A 17,703-nucleotide genomic window follows, 5' to 3' on the forward strand; every position below is an offset into this window, starting at 1 on the left:
TATATACATATATATTTGCCAAATAATAATATACTTATACCAGAATATTATACAACTTTCTTCTCTTAAGAACTTGGAAATACCATCCTGTCAAATTTTATGTATATTTTGTATACACCTATGTGCAAGAATATGCTGCAGTCCCTGGCATATACGAAGTACATCATGAAAGTTTGTTGATTGTTTGGAGCCAGCTCACACTGTTTCATGAGAGTAAACTCTTATATATTGAGTGTCAGCATTTATACCTCAGAAATCAGCAAATGACACAAATTGCTGCTTGTTGTTTTGCTTGTTGTCTAGACTTAAGAAAATAATAGAGAAAATGTTAATAAAGTAGAATAAATTTTAAAGTATTCCTTGTGCACATTTTTTTTCCTGGAGGGCCCATTGTTCAACAATTACCATCACACCCTTCCCTTTAGGTGTATATGTTGTGTTACTCAAATGAAATGATTTTCTTAAAATGCAAAGGGTATCATTGAACCTCAATCATTGAGTTCTTGTAAAAAACTTCCCATCCTCCTTCTTTTAAGGGACCATTTCATATTTGTCTGTATAAACTGAGTGCATAATGTGGTACTTGTAACTACTTAATAAATGTTTATATATTGACTGATTGATTGATGGGTTTATAAGAGGTGTAGAACCATACTATGAGTCTGTATAAAAGTATTTGAAGATAATGGAAGGAGTATTGGACTTTATCTCAGAATAAAAATGATAGGTAGCATTTACATAATATGCTTAGGTTCACAAGGATATATGTATATGGATATATATGTACACACAAAAACACACACAGATATATATATATACACACACATATGTGTATTTATATGAAATTTTATCCTCAATATAAAGCCATAGCATATATAAATTATTATAATTATTATAATCACTTTAAAGATGAGGGAATAGAATGTCAAGGATATTAAGTAACTTGCTCAGGTTCGATTTATTGGTAAGTGTCCCAGATGGAATTCTATCTCCATTAAGGAATTTAGTTGCCTTTTGGATGCCCATACTGCCTCTCCCTCATAGTGGATTTGAATTTGCTATTTCACAAGTAAGTCATAAACATAAGAGATTTATAGGATCATAGCTTTTGTATTGTAAGGGACATTAAAGATCATCTAATGTAAATCTCTCATATTAAAGATAGGAAAACTGAGTCCCAGAGAGGTTCAGCAACATAACCATGGTTACACAGGTAATAAGTGAAAGAAACAGGAATCAAGTGCTCATTTTGGCAGCATATATACTTAAATTAGAATGATACAGAGAAGATTAACATTGTCCCTGTGCAAGGATAATACACAAATCCATGAAGTGTTCCACACTATTTAGTCTTTCACAAAATGACTATTATGAAGGTGTTTTGTATGGAGGTGTAACTAACATTGAATTGCTTGCCTTCTAAATGATGGTGGGTGGGGAGGGAGGAAGGGAGAGAATTTGGAACTCAAAGTTTTAAAAATGAATGTTAAAAATTTGTACTTGCAACTGGGAAATAAGACATACAGACAATGGGGTATAGAAATTTATCTTGCCCTACAGGAAAATAGAAGGGAAGGAGATAAGAGAAAGGGGGGGGACAGGCAATAGAAGGGAGGGCAGATTGGGGGAAGGGGTAATCAGAATACATGTTGTCTTGGGCTTGGGGAGGGGAGAGATGGGGAGAACATCTGAAACTCAAAATCTTGTGGAAGTGAATGTTGAAAATTAAAATTAAGTAATTAATGAATTTTAAAAGGAATACAGGAATAAAATAAAGTTCCCCTGACTCATCTAGCACTCTAGTTTTCTCATCCTAATTTTGAATTGAGAATAGAACCTATGATCATAAACTGAGAAATAAAAGCTAATTTGCTCAATGCCTAACCAATCCAAATACTGAGTGCAGGATAGAGAAGAGGTTTCAGTGATCTGTACATCTCCTTACCTTTCATTCAACTCCTCCCTGATTCTAGTATGCAAAGAATCTAGGGTATCAAAGGAAGTGCCATCTTGCTACTCACACTGCTAGGATGAATTTGTAGTCACCAACTACAATCTCTCTGATAAAATTAAGGATCTTATTTGCCCTGCCTCTTCATAAAACCTCCCTCCTCCATGCTGCCTGATTTTGCCAAGTGCACCCTATAGACTCCTCAGTATTCTATCAGCCTACAGATATAGTGTCTTCTTGTAGCAGCAACCACACTGGCATACTGTAATGGTAAGGGAATTTGAAGTTCTTCCCCACCTCTTAATAAGCCTGAGGGAATTTGAGGACCTTACCTGATCTGAAAATATACTCTGTCCCCAATAGGTTGAATGTGGTCCCATGGAACCTGTGGTGGTAGCAGCTTGCTGGAGGGCAGAACAGAGCCCAACAGGAGAAGCTTGCTTAGGGGAGGCTTGTTTTTCCAGGAACACCCACAACTTGTTACTTTGTAATTAGGTTGTGAATCATGAAGGTTTTGATGTCTCCTGACCCAGGAGAAGGCTATAAATACCTCTGAGCTGAGGTTTTGCTTTGGGGCTCACTTAAGGGAAGAGTTCTGTGATTTCACCATATGAAACTCTGGGCAGCCAGTAAGTCCCCCTAGCTTTGAAAACCCAGAGGTGTTGGTGCTTCTCTCTCTGGTAACTAACTATATAGGCATGTGATGGTCAGACAACTAGAAGCCCTGTCTTGAATTGTGTTATTTTATTTTTTCTGTCTGTATTTTTTCATTGCTTGCAATTTCTGCTTGTATTTTCTGAAGTTCAGAGAGCTGGATTTTTCTACTGAACTGGGTAACTGTTTTATATGTTTGATTAAAGTAAGATTGTTAGCTCATTTTGAGATACTTTCCTTTAGAAAAGAAAATCAAAGAGCCTGTGCTAGTAGTTATCCTGGGTATGCTAGGGTACTTGCTGCTACATATACCCAGGATGGTTGCTAGCACAGGTTATTAGATCTACTTTTCTAAAGGAAAGATAGCTGTTTAAGAAGTCAAACATCTTTTTAATTACATTCATTAGTTCAGGGGAAAAGTCAAAACCCTGAACTTCATAGAAAATCCAAACAAAGAAAATAGATAAAATACAATCAGAAAAATAAATACTGACAGACAGGGCTTCTAACTTCCTGAAAAAATTAGTACAAATCAACAGACAGATTCAACTGTCTGACCAAGGAATTACATACATAGTTATCAGAGAAGCACCAACATTTGCCTTTTTCAAAGCCGTGGAGTGGGGCTCCTTAAATGGCTACCCAGAGTCTCATCTATTCAAATCACAAGAATACTCTTCCAATGATTGAGCCCCAAAGAAAAATTCTAACTTCAGAGTATAGATGTACTTCTTCAGGGTCAGAGGGCATCACAACCCTTGTGACTCAGTACCTAATTGCAAAGCAATAAAAGGTGTGGGTTTTCCTGAAAAATAACCTCCTATAATCAAGCTTCTCTTGTTGGATCCCATGTGAGGCCTATTAATGGGAGGGAAGATCTTATATCCCATTAACATTACTCTTACAAATGCAAGCTTTCAACTAGAATGTAAGGTTTTTGAAAGCCAGGACACACACTCATTCTCTCTCTCTCTCTCTCTCTCTCTCTCTCCCTCTCCTTCTCTCTATTTAGTGTCTCAAGAATTAGCAGAATGTGTTGAACTTGGTAAGAATTCACTTGTTTTCATTAATTAATTAATTGGCAGAGGTAGTGTACTTACTGGGAGTTTCCCTATACCAATAATACTTATAAGTCTGCCTCAATATTCCCTACTAAAAACAACAATGGCAACACATTAGAATGATAATACTTATGTTATGTATGTATCTAATTGTAGGGAAACTGCTTTGTGAATATTAAAGCATGACATAAATGTCAATAATTACTTTTCCTATCATAGCAATTTTTGCAATGAATTTCAATGAAGAAACACCGTTACTGTTAAAAACAAAACAAAACATCTGTCATAAATTGACTTCTGCTTGAAGGATGAGGCAGTGTAATTCTGTTCATGGAGTAGGCTAGAATTTGAAAGATATATTAATTGATGGAAAATTCACATTTTGTAAAATATGTGAAGGGTCATTGCTAGATATTCATTTCTTTCTGTTATTTAGACATAATAACTATAGTCTGCTCTCCATATGGCAAAATTTTTTTCACAATAATCTTTCTAATTCAAAACAGTTTATTGCAAATATCATGCCTTGAAGAAGTGTGCTGGGCCCACTAAAAAGAACATTCTGAAATAACAAATAAGAAAACTAAGTAGAGGTTATCCTTTCTATTTTTTTCTTAAGGAATACGTTTTGCTATCTTGTATGTGCAACATATCAACATTTCATAATTTTATCCAAGTCAAAATAAAAACATTGTAATATTGCTCATTCCAATTGGATTCTGGGGGTTCCCAACTCATCTAAACATCTTTAAGAGTTACAAGAAATCGAATGGATTGGATTTTTAGATATCGTCCTATTCAGTTGCAGAAAGCCTAACATATCAGAATGGTGTAGGGGAAAGAGGGTGTAAAGACTGGAGGTAAAGGAACTGAGCCTGAATTCTAGTTCTGCAACTTACTATCTTTTTGTTCTTGAGGGAAGCACTTAATTTGGGAAGCCTCAAATTCTACATCCTCAAAATGAAGTAGATGGGTTAAATGACTTGTAGGATTCTTACCAGTTCTAAATCTATAATCTTATGATCCTGTGAACAAGATCGAGGCTGGATAGAATGTGGATCTTAATTTGTGTGTTCTTATCTTAAATAATTCACCTAAAAATCATGATTAATTAAGTAGGAATCCCAAACCCCTCTGAACTACTTTAGAAAATTCCCTTAGATATGGTCATTTTAATGGCATGTCTATCTTTAATATGCAGTCTTAAAAATTAATATGCAAAGTACAGAAACAGATAATGTTGGGGTGCTTTTATTCTTGATTTTTTAACTTTAATCAACTTAATTATTTACTGGTAAATGAATATTCATTGAAAATATAGTAGATGGACATCTTGGGCTGGAATAATGATGACAGCATAGAGAAAACATTCTTCTAATTTCTCTCAACATTCCCTTTCAAACAAATCTAAAATAAGAAATAAGATCTCAAATCAAATTCTGAAGTGGCTGAACCAAATGGTCACAGTGATATATATTTCTTTTCTCCGCCCAAGACAACATATACGGTAAGAAAGGGAGATCTCTGACATGGATTTGGAAGCCCACATGGATGCCAATGATGGGCCTACATGATAGTAACAAAAGGAGCAAAAGCTTTAAAAACTCTTAAACAAGAGACCATAAAGGGACCTGGCAACTGGTAAGAAAAGATTACAGGGGACTCCTGTGCTAGCATTGAATGCAGAATTAGATGCTGCTTGGCAACTCTATTACCAAAGCCCACTACTACGTATTATCTATCCACAAACAAAACAAACAAACATTATCTTTATAAACTGGTAGAAATTGGAGGGCCTCCCAAAAAGATCAAGGTTCACAAAAAGATGCCCATTAAAACTTTTATTTAATATTTTGCTAGAAAAGCTAACTAGAGCAGTAAAACAAGAGAAAAAAAAGAAATTGAAGGACTAGGCAATGAGGAAACAAAACTATCACTCTTCCCTGATGATAATGACAGTATACTTAAATAACTGCAGAGAATCAACTAAAAACTAGTTTTGACAATTCACAGCTTTAGCAAAATAAAAAATGGCAAATGCTACATGGGTTGTGGAAGATTTGGGACAATGATACATTATTTGTGTTGTTAAGAACAATCTGGACCTACATCCATAGACTTATAAAAATGTATACTCTTTGATCCAGCAATACCACTACTAGGTCTCCATCCCAATGAGATCAAAGAAAAGAGAAAAACCTATTTGCACAAATATAGTTATAGTGGCTCTTTTTAACAGTAGCAAAGAATTGGAAATTGAGGGCATGCCTGTAATTGGGACATGATGGAACAATTTGTGGTACATGATTGTGATGAAATATAATTGTGCCATAAGAAATGACAAGCAGTATGGTTTCTGAAAAATCTGGGAAGACACATGAGCTAATCCAAAGTAAAGTGAACAAAACTAGGAGAACATTGTATATAGTAACAGTAATATTGCAAGTACTGATGAACTCTGAAACTTAACTACTCTGGATCAAGACAAGGATCCAAGAAAAATTTAAACGACTCATGTTGAAAATCCTATCCACTTCCAAAAGGAGAAGTGAATAACTCTGAATGCAGATTGAAGTATCCATCTTTTTTATTTATGTTCTTTTTTTCCATGTTTTCTTTTGCAACATGGTTAATAAATATGTAAACTATCTTGACTTCACATACATAATTGATTTCAAGTTGCTCAGCTTTTCAAGGATAGGAGAGGATTTGGATTGAGAAAGAATTTGGAAATTCAATTTTTTTAAAAAGTGTGTTACACATGGAGTATAATTGAGAAATATTTAATGAAATAAATATTTTTTAAGAGAAAGAACATATGATCACTGTGTTAGGAGCTATGAGTGGAGTAGTGGTGAAAGAATAAAAGAAAAGAAGGGCAGCCAAGTGGCACAGTGAGTAAGAGTGCCGGCCCTGGTGTGACGGGAAACCTGGGATCGGTTCCTGCCTCAGATACTTGGCACTCACACAAAATAACTGGCCGTGTAACCTTGAGCAAGTTACTTAACCCCAATTGCTTTAAAAAAAAAAAGAATAAAAGAAAAGCATTTCCAAATCTCTGCCTTTAGATGAAATGAGTAGCTATAAATATTTGGGAACCATAAAACCTGTAAAATAGTTCCTATTGAACAGCTCCTGCAATAACCAAATCCTGACTTTAATATTATATAATGGACTCCTACTAAGTTTTGCAAGCTACATGTACTTTAAAAATATTGGGTAGCAATTTTGATTAAAAAAAAACTATTTCCATGGGAAAATGTTGGTAATTTTTTTTATATCTTACTATAGAAAACCAAACAGAACAGGTTTAGTTATTACTCTTCAAAAATTAGAATTACTAATTTTTCTATTTCACTGTCATTTTTAACTGCATCCAAAAATTGATTTTCATAATAAATGGCATTCTTTAAAAAGTCTCATGAACGTGTTATCAGGTGCCACAAGAATGAAGCATCTCTTAATTGGATAAGAGAGCAGAGAAGATAGAGGAACATAGGACTATGAAATGAATTTTAGTAATCCTCCCTCAATAGTTAGAGTCTAACAAAGGAAGGTAGGTGACTTAGTGGATAAAACACTGAACCTTAAGTAAGGAAAACCTTTGTTCAAAATGACTTCAGACACTTAATGCAGCTGTGTGATGTTGTAGCAAGTCACTTCACCTCAGTTAGCCTTAATCTACTGGTGAAGGAAATGGTGAAGACCTTTAGTATCTTTGCTGAGAAAACCCCAAGGATAGCATGGTTCATGGAGTCACAGAGTTGGACATGAGTGAATAGCAACAGAGGAAAAATATGGAGCCAGAAACAGTTGTAGCTACTAGACAGAGTATTTCACATAGGACAACTAAAATCAAATTTAGAAAATAAAAACATGCAAGCTAATTATATTGTTTGATAATGACATCTGGAACCTGGGGTACTCAATATTATTTAAAATCAATTTAATGATTTACTATCGGTTCTCCAATTATACTATTGAAAATCTTGTCCTTTCTTCAAAAGCTCTAAATGTTTTCTTCTCAGTTTCTTAAGTCACTAACAAAGAGAATTCCTCCTAATTTATCTTACATATCACAAGTTTCTTTTCCTTGATCTTAAATCTTCAATGACTCTCTTTTGTCTTTTGAGTAAAGCCTAAACTCTCACATTCATTTTTTTTGGCTTTTTAGAGGGGGGATGGCAGGGTAATTGGGTCCAAGCAACCTTCCCAAGGTCATAAGGCTAGCAAGTGTTAAGTATCTGAGGCCAGATTTGAATTCAGGTCCTCCTGACTACAGGATCAATGCTTTATTCACTGAGCCACCTAGCCATCCCGTCTCACATGTATTTTCAAAGATCATCATCATCTAATCTCATTTTTCCATACAATTTTGTCTCTAAATATTTCCCTATACCAATCATATAGTTTTGTTAGTCTCCTTCTTTGTCCCGATGATTGCTTATGCTCATTTCTATATCATGTTTTTTTATATTGTTCAATAATGCCTATTTACAATGCTTTCTTCTCTCTTTTCCTTATATCTAAATCCTACCCAAGTCTTATTTGCTTCATGAATCCTTCCAAAACTATTCTAACACAAAATGATTGGGAAAGAACACTAGATTCAGAATATAAGGATTTAGACATGAATCCCACATCTGCTACTCATTATCTGTGACACAGGACAAGGTATTTAATCTCTCATCCTTAATTTCCCCATCCCTAACAGGAGGAGGTTAGACAAGATTGTCCCTCAGATTCCTTACAGTTCTAAATCTGTGTTCTTATTAACCAATGTACTCAGTATTTACTTGTATCATTCTTTTTTTTTTGGCCACTTCCTGGACATCTACACTGTATAAGGCCTCCACTCTGGATACCAACCTTTCCCTTAAACCCCAATCAGAACTTCTGGTTCATGTCTTTGGACCCTAGTCTCTGATAGCTGAACCATTGCCTTGTCTTGCTTTGAGTCAGGCCTCTAAGATGCTTCTTTAGCATCTAAAAAATTACATCATGATATTTCCAGTCCTCTTTTTCAACTCCATTTTATGTGCTGTCTTCGCCCTTTAGAATGCAGACACTTTGAGGTCAAGGATATTTTAACTTGATTATATTCATAAGAGCTTGAAACATAATGAGCTGTTAACTAATGTTCTGTCTATCTACCTATCTGTCTGACTATTCATCTACCTACCTACCTATAATCTATCTCTCCACAATTATATTATATTTTTATTTTTATATATCAATGTATCATATTTCCTTTTTCTAGACTTTCAGATGATTTTGTTTAGGTAAAGTATTTAGATTAGTATATAGAAGTTTCATAATTTATTGAATTGAATTGAACTTGGTCCATAAGATCTACTAGCATATTAATTTAAAATTAGCAATAAATGATTATTTATTGGTGGATATATTCAAATGGAAGAATGAGAATAAAAGTTTTACTTATTTCTGTATCTCAGTTGCCCTATTGGTAAGACCAAATGTTTAAAATAAACACAGAGCTAGCCTGACCTGCCATGGGCATTATTCCTTTTGATACATAAGACTATGCATTTAGAAATGCATTTCTCACTGATCATGACTTTTTGGAAGAATTTTGTTGGTGATCATAATCCTGGAATTGAAGTTCTTTGTTTATCTAGCCTCTTTCTAGTCTCATAGATTTAAAGGTGGAAAGATCTTCATGAGAGACATTTTGTACAATCACTTTCTTTTGCAAATAAGGAAATTGAGGCCCAGTGAGATTAAGTGACTTTATGAAATAACAGGGTGCTAAATGACTTTGGAAGGATTCAAATCCACTTTTTATGATTCTCTAGCCTACATTCATTCCACTGAATCCTATCAATGGATACTCCATTGTACAAGCCCTGGGAAAGAATGGATATTCTCGCTGATGTCAAACTCAAAATTTAACTATATCCCAACTTTCTTCATTAAATATGTAGACTGTATCATCCATATATTTTGCCAAAACTTTTTGCAAGCATTTATAGTTCCTCCTTGTGTCACCTCTTAAATGTAATGTGTGCCATGTCTATCATATTTTGTGTGAAATAGTCCAGGTTCCCCTTTCTACATCCTGTTCATGATTTTATAGATCTTAACTGTGTGTCCTCCCAGACTCAGAATTATAAAAAGCAATTTTGAATTTTGGTGCTTAGAGCAAGTTGCCCAAAATGTGTCTGGGACAAGCATCATGAATCACACATTACAAGTAGTTAGAAATGAAATCTCAAACAAACGCCACAATTTAGGATGTAAAAATAAAATGAGATAATTAATATAAATTCAGTTCAGTGGGAGGAAAATTTGCTATCATATGGATTTTTAGATGCTCAAAAGTACATATGTTACATTTTTATATACTTCAAATTTAGATACACTGGAGTCAAAGCTCTGGCTATTTGATCATACTTGCACTTCTGCTTAGTCTTTAGGTTTTTAAGATAATTCTTTACATGATACTTTCTCAATCAATTCCTATTCATCTCATTTTTTGTAGACTCTTTTGTAGAACTTCTAATTGTATGATAATTATTTTTGTTTTGTTTTGAACACTCCTTTTTTGTATTTTTATTGATTTTAAACTTACAAAACAAGAAAAAAAATCCACATGTACAGTAGAACATAAGAGAGTATTCAACATTAAAAATAAATTCCCATTTCAAGAAAACCTGTATAATAAAGACTACACATTATTTTCAAAGATGCTCAACTTGTCTTACTTCCTTGTAGGTTTTCTTTTGTTCTCTGCTGTATAATTTACTTTATTTTTCTCTGCCCCTCCCCAGCCACCAAATTTATTTACACACACATAGATATCTAGAAATACATACATACACACTCATACACCTATATGTAAAACCATACTATGCTTATTTCCACTTGTAAATTTTTCTCTGAAGATAGATATCACCTTCCTTCAGAAGTTCAAGTCTTTCCATGTTTTTCTAAATCAATCAGCTCAACATTTCCTACACCACAGCAATATTCCAACCATATCACATCCAATCTGAGAGTCTGTCTATGAAAGCTTTCCCCCCCTAATTTTATCCATTCCTTCTTTTCTTGGCTGCACAAGTTTTATTTATACCGGAAAATATTTATTTGGAATAATCATAATTATCCATTTTACCCTTTAATAATGCTTTTTGAACACTCTTATTGACTATTTTATCAATTTTAATTGCACATTATATTTGCACAAATGCTTTGGGTTACCATCCAGAAACAATCTACTTCTACCCCAAGTTTCTCCTTATTTTGATTGAAAGGGATAAATGAAATTTTGTGTGTTTCAACATATAGAGCATCCTACGTATGCATGCCCATATGTGTGGAGCTCTGTGTGTGATGCATATGTACTCCACAAATATAAACATAATACACATGTATGTATTTTATTATATAATCTGAAACAAATTATCTTCTTTATATCTCCCAATTCTCTTGTTGTCTTGTTTATATCTTATGCAAGGAATTTGAGGACATTCATTATTTATCTTTTTATTTGGCTAAGTTGCCTTTTCAGTATTATATCACTTCATGACCTAACTATAAATGAAGCCTCAAGTTCAATCAGAAAATTAAACTAAGTTCAGAGACATGGGGTATCACCCAAAAGAGTAACCTATTTTTATTCATTAACCCACTCCCACATTTTTGTTGTAACTTATTTTTCTAAAGGGACCAATGACATCACAATGTTGGAGTGTGTCTGGATGTGGCTGATCAATTTGAGTTCAGAAGCCTGTAACACAGGTCAGGCACAAATAGTCCATTAGGACATTTGGGACGGACATGTCTCTGGATTTTCCAAGCTCACATTTACATTGCTCTGCTATAATTCTGCCTTACTCATGGAGTAGGGAACCTTTTTTGATGTGGGCATGCCATGCTGGTCACTCCTGTGTTAGTGTCTCTCATGTCTCACAATTGATACTAAAGTTCTTCAGAGAGACCTTGAGAATATCCTTGTGCTGCTTCTTCTGACCATCGTGAGGGCACTTGCCTTGTTGCCTTGTTTCACTGCCATCTATATTCATTTTAAGGCCCTAAATTCTAGTCATTTGAGCATGAACAATAATGAAAAGGTAAAGCTAAGAAATTCAAAGAAAATAGCTTTATTTTAATATAAGAGTAAATTGAAATAATTATTTCAGTATGCAAGTATATTTACATTTGATCACTCTAAGATTTCCTTAGACAAATAGGCCTAAAGGTCCAGACAAATATTATTTCAATATCCCTGTACCTAATCAAAATCAGTCAATTGACTCATCACTAATTAGTTCTTATTTAGAATGCATATTCTTTCTCTTTTGTAAATTATTCATATGAAAAGAAAAGCAAATCAGGATTTGTCATTTCTCTTTGTACTTAAATAATCAACCTGATTTCTCTAATTCTACAGGTTGAAATAAAAAAGCAAAACAAAATAAAACATATCCCCTAAGATCATAGAAAGGAGAGAACATTCCTTGAATATTTCTAGGCAAGCATGTATTTGATCCAATGTTACTACTGCTCCCGAGTCCTGCCTCAGTCATGGCTCCCTGAGATCACAGGAAAATAGACTGTTCAGGGTTTGGGAAGATTAGGACAGAAGAGGAAATGAAACAGCTAACAAGGACAAAGGATAAATTTAGCACTTGTCCCTCTTGTTGTTCAACCTCTACTGCACTGTGTCTCTACCAAAAAGGTCCCTATAAGCAAATAATCCTCTTTAAAAGGATTCAAGCATTTATTTTAAAATCTGTTTTGCAAAAGAACCAAGATAATTGAAACCTCATGTAAGCCTCATTGTTTAAAGATAGCTAAAAAAGTCAGATGTATTGCACAGGGTACTTTTTATATTTTTATCTCTATCTTCATCATCATAGTTATCAATTATAATAATCTGACCAGACCTATGATTTCACCAGTGTAGGCGCCTGTACTAAGGACCTGCTTCTAACAATACAGATTAGGACCTTTTCTATAATTTAGAGGCCTGAGGGTTGCTTAGGAGCACTGAGAGATTAAATGACATGGGCAGAGGTACATAGGTAATATAACAATAAGAAATAGCATTTATATAGCTCTTACAAAATCATACCATATGTCAGACCCCTGGGAGTTTGGTGCTATTATCCCTATTTTGCAGATTAGGAAACTTAAGAAAACAGATGTAAAGTGACTTGCCCAGAGACACACATCTAGTAAGTGTCTGACATCAGATTTAAAATCATATCTTCCTGACTTCAGCCCTTGTACCCTATCCATTACACCACCTAGATCTCCATTCATGTCTGAGGCATAACCTGAACCCAAATCTTTCTGATTTTAGTGCCAGATCTCTATCTGCTACACCAAGTTACCTCTTATACATTCATACACCCACATACCCTTGCACTGAGCTCCCACATTCATAAATAATAGTAAAATAAGATTCCAGTCTTATATGCTACAGAATTCTTATAGCTGAAAAAAAATGATGAAAGGACAAGAGGAATATTTTAAGGAACACCACATCCTACCCATCAAAGAAGTCAGAAAACCACATAGCAGACAACTTTAGTAGTTTGGTTGGCCAATATCAAGAAGTAGAAGTTACAGACAATTAAGTTTTCAGCTAAATCTCAATAATTTACACTAATGACAGAGTCCCATTTCAGATTACTGAATTTCAAAAATGAACGAGATAGATGAAAATAATAAAAATGAAGGAAGGATGTAGTTGCAAAATAGACTTTGTTCATTTATTTTTATGAATTAGTTTTAATTATTTATGATAATACCTCATAATATACTTGTTAATGTCCTGTAGTGCTGCTTGTAAAATTAATATCAGCTCCAGAATATCAGACCTCTGTAATGCTCAAGGCCATTAAAGCATTACTGAGGACTTATTTTTTTTTTGTGAGAATTATCTGCAATAGAGATCAGTAAAATGAAAATCATTGATATCCAAGTAAATATTCTATTTAGCCAATACTTTTGGAGCACTCATTAAGGGCAAAACATTTAATATTACACTCTCACTGGAGAATAGTGCATAAATGGACAGAAACTTCCATAAAAATAGGTTAGTCCTATACAAAGACATTAAATATCATAAACCAATACATGATTATTGCAAATAAATGGCAAAGATAATGTGTCAGATGTTCAGAAGAAGAGTCAAACATGAAATCATTACAAGTATTTCAATATGGTAAAAAGGGAAGTGAATTATCTTAGTTAGATTCAGCATTTCTGTGTTCAGATACTGGGTCAGTCAGTTACCACAGTGTCTTGGTCTAAGTGACTTAAATTTTCTGGGATTCTAGGATTTCCTTGTCCAAGAAATGAGGGTTTGGACTGAATGAACTCTAAAGGAATTTTCAGCTACAGGTTTTTTGATTTCATGATAAAAATTCACAAAATCCAAATGGACATATTTTGAATGTAAACAATCCAAAATGGACATATAACCCTCTCATTTATCAGTTTTCTTTTTTATGTTCTTAAAAGACACTGGATTGTATCAACTCCCTGTGACCTAAATTGACAATTAAAGTAAAATTTTACAAAAATCAGTTTAAATGTATTTTAAGTTGATGTTATTCTTGTATAGACACAGAACAAGAATGCTGCATATCTTCTATGACAGATTGGATGGACAGACAAATATTTTACAGAATATTGTGACTGAAAAAATGGGTACGAAGGAAGGAGAATGTATGAGGGGCTTGTAGCTCAGAAATCAGGGAGAGCATTAGAAAAGTTAAAGCAAGAATTTCAGGAAAAGGACAGGAAAGTTGGTGGGACAGTTTTTAAGAAGTTAAAGATTCTTAGGTAAACTTAAAATTTCTTAATTTCCTCATCTGTAAACCAAAACAAATTTTTTTCAGTTTAAAAAATTTGCATCTGCATCATGTATGCAAATGAGATTCAAATCAGACTAGTATAATCTCTAAGCCAGTGGTGTCACACTTAAATAGAAACAGTAGTTATTAAACTATGTAGAAGAATCCCTGTGCTATATGTCAACTTCAAAAAAAACTCATATTAACATTTCCTATGTTCTGTGGCAGTTTTTTTTAAATTTTGTCAAACATTTCCCAATTATATTTAACCTCATTCTTGCCACACACTATGGTGAACAATGAGGAGTATTGAAGGTATATTGGACATCTCCATTTTTTAACAACTTTCCCAAGCTCTGGTGTACAGGGGAGGTGCTAACCTCAGTGGCAAAGATAGTCGATCTTTTAAAAAACCTGGAACTTCCTTCTATCAGATTTAGTTCCTACCTCCTGCTTACATGATGCCACCTTAATATATGGAGATAGTCACTATCTGACAAATAAATAAAGAAACAAATGAATGAATGAATGAATAAACAAATGGGTCGGCATCTCCCTACACATAGTAGGTTCTTAATAATTGTTGAATTGGAGTTCACATAGATAGTACACCTCAGGGAATAACATGAAGGCATTTATATTAGGCTGTGAGCAGAATCCTCTTCAAGAGGTGGTAAAGAAACAGGACTATCCATTTTATCCTCAAGCTATTTGGAGAAAAGAGAAATTGTTAATAAATCATTACTTATGGGGAAAATAAAGAAAAACAGAATAGTTAAGCACCCAAGAAGAATGTCAGTTCACTACTAAGCCTAGCAGAATGTAAACTCCTTAAAGTAGAAGCAACATAACTTTTTTTTTTTCCAAAGAAGGCAAGATCCTTGAGGGCAGGGATTATCTCTTTTATCCTTATATTCCAAGAACCTAGTGTAGTGTCTGGTACAAGAAAGGGGATCACTATCTTGTTGAATTGAGTTGAATTACTTTTTACCATGTAGCATCTAAAAATGTTTTCTTTTTTCATGTAATGATGATAAAATACATTTAAAAATACTTTCTTCATAGCAACTCTATAAAGCAGCTAGTGGATGTATTATCATAACTACCCTTCTTTTATAAGTGAAAAAAATGGGATTCAGATAAATTTAGTAACCTGATTTTAGTCCCACCATGCTGAAACCAGTACAAATTTTGTTATTCCAAGACCAGTATGTTACCCAATACACACAATATCACCCTATGACCTTAATAAATAAACAAACATTTACCAGTTGCCAACTATGTGCTGGGAAGTGTCCTAGAAGACAGGTGAAACATATTTAGTGGGCACCACAAGTGGCACCTGGACCCAGGTGTTACAGACTTGAAGGGCAACTCCATATCCTCTATACCTCATTAACAGTATTTGTTAAAAGGTGATTAAGTAAATTTTCAAATTTCCTTGAAGGTAATATTTACAAAATGGGTTTCTATTTAAATCCAAGCCCAATTTCTTTCAAGAAGCATTCCACAGAATGTACAATAACAGAGTTATAGCATTTTATCATATTAAATTCCTTCTAAGAAAAATGGGTTCACTTCAATTCAAGAAATATGCCTTAGAAGTCTAGCTCTGCATGTAAAAGTACTTATTTAAAAATGTAAACCTCAAGTAGAAAAAGTGATCCTGTTTCTGCCTGCATTTTACATTGATGCCATTAACTCAACATATTACAAACCAAACATTATTCCCCCCAAACATGTCTGTCCTTCCCAATTCTCTCTTCATGTCGATGACACCACCGTATCCTCACAGTCACCAAAGCCTATAACTTCAGTCATCTCTGACCATCCCTTCTATCTTACCCCTCAAATCCAATCAGTTTCTAGACTGCAAATCTTCAAATTATTCATTCTGCTTCCTCAACATCTTTTGCATCTGTTTCTCTCCATCCACACTGTTTTTATGCTAATTCAAGTGCTTAATAAATGCTTGTTGAATTGACTTAAATTGAGTTAAACCTAGTGTTTTTGTGAAAATCTAGTAATCATAATATAGTTTTCCTGTACCTGTGCTCTCCTAAATATCAAAGTAGTCTTCCAGAGGAACAATGTCAGTATCAAATCATATCAACTCAAAATCCTTCAGTGGCTCCCTATTGCCTCTTTTATAAAATATGAACTCTGTATCCTGGCATAGAAATCTCTTAATATGGCTCTAACCTCCCTTTCCAGTCTTACAGTGTTTCACTACATACACTCCATGCTCCAGACAAAATGGATATCCCAGAGTTTCTTGGGACTCCATGAATCCACAAAGGCTATTCCCGTGCCTGGAATAAAATTCCCTGTTATTTTCTCCCTTGTTCATTCAACGCTTTGTTTATTCTTCATCACGTCCCTCCCCCTAGCTGGGACATCTTAACATTTGCACTATTTTTCTCTGTTCGCTGCTCACTATACCAGAGGACCATGACATTATGTCCTCCTTCTTGAGGAGGAAATTAACATCTTGATAACTCTTCTTGGGGATAGAGGGTACTGATTAGGGAGGAAAGGAGAATTTTGCTAAGCCATTAGACTTACCTGGCCTCAAGTCAGACAAATTTTCTCACATCTAGTCTACCCCAAATCTCTTGCCATCTGCCTTGCAACTGTATGTTGTTATCCCTCCCCTCTACCTGCATCCTTTATAAATTCTCCCTTTCTGCCTTTTCCTTTGAGAACAGTAATATTTTACTACTGTGTCTTCTAAGGTGGTCTGATTGTATTTTTACCTTAATACTTAGCACATATTTAGTTTACTTTAGGCATATAGTAGGCACTTAATAAATGCTTTTCTATTCCTTCCTTCTGTTCCCCCTCCCTCCCATCTCCTTTCTTTTTTCTTCCCTTTTTTCCTTCTTTCCTCCCTCTTTACTTCTTTCTTTTTTTCATTTCTTCCTTTATTTTTTCCTTTCTTTTTGTTTTTCTTCTTCTCCCCTCCTTCCTTCCTCTCCTTTTCATTATTTACTTTCTTTCTTCCCCTAAGAATTCTCATCTTCTCTCTCTCTTTTGAACAAATTAAAATTTCTTTATTAAAATCACATCCCCCTGCCAAAGATGAAAATGTTCCTTCCTTGTTCAAATTTCCTTAGATTATTTTGCCTGGTCTCCCCCTTATCCTTTTCTCAGCACATGTTTATCCACACTATGACCCTTGACCTATCATATGGAAGCTCCTAGAAGG

General features: G+C 34.4%; 1 non-coding gene across 1 annotated transcript; it reads left to right on the forward strand.

The window, feature by feature from the left end:
- Positions 1-1,240: 1,240 nt before the first annotated feature.
- On the forward strand, positions 1,241-1,347 carry LOC138175217 (U6 spliceosomal RNA). Its single transcript, XR_011171936.1, has one exon. It is a non-coding gene; the product is annotated as a U6 spliceosomal RNA (small nuclear RNA).
- Positions 1,348-17,703: the final 16,356 nt, after the last annotated feature.

This window comes from Petaurus breviceps, unplaced genomic scaffold (assembly GCF_028583685.1).
Source record: "Petaurus breviceps papuanus isolate PSGF00001 unplaced genomic scaffold, PetGlider_PUasm1.0 76, whole genome shotgun sequence".
In the NCBI taxonomy this organism is placed as follows: domain Eukaryota; kingdom Metazoa; phylum Chordata; class Mammalia; order Diprotodontia; family Petauridae; genus Petaurus; species Petaurus breviceps.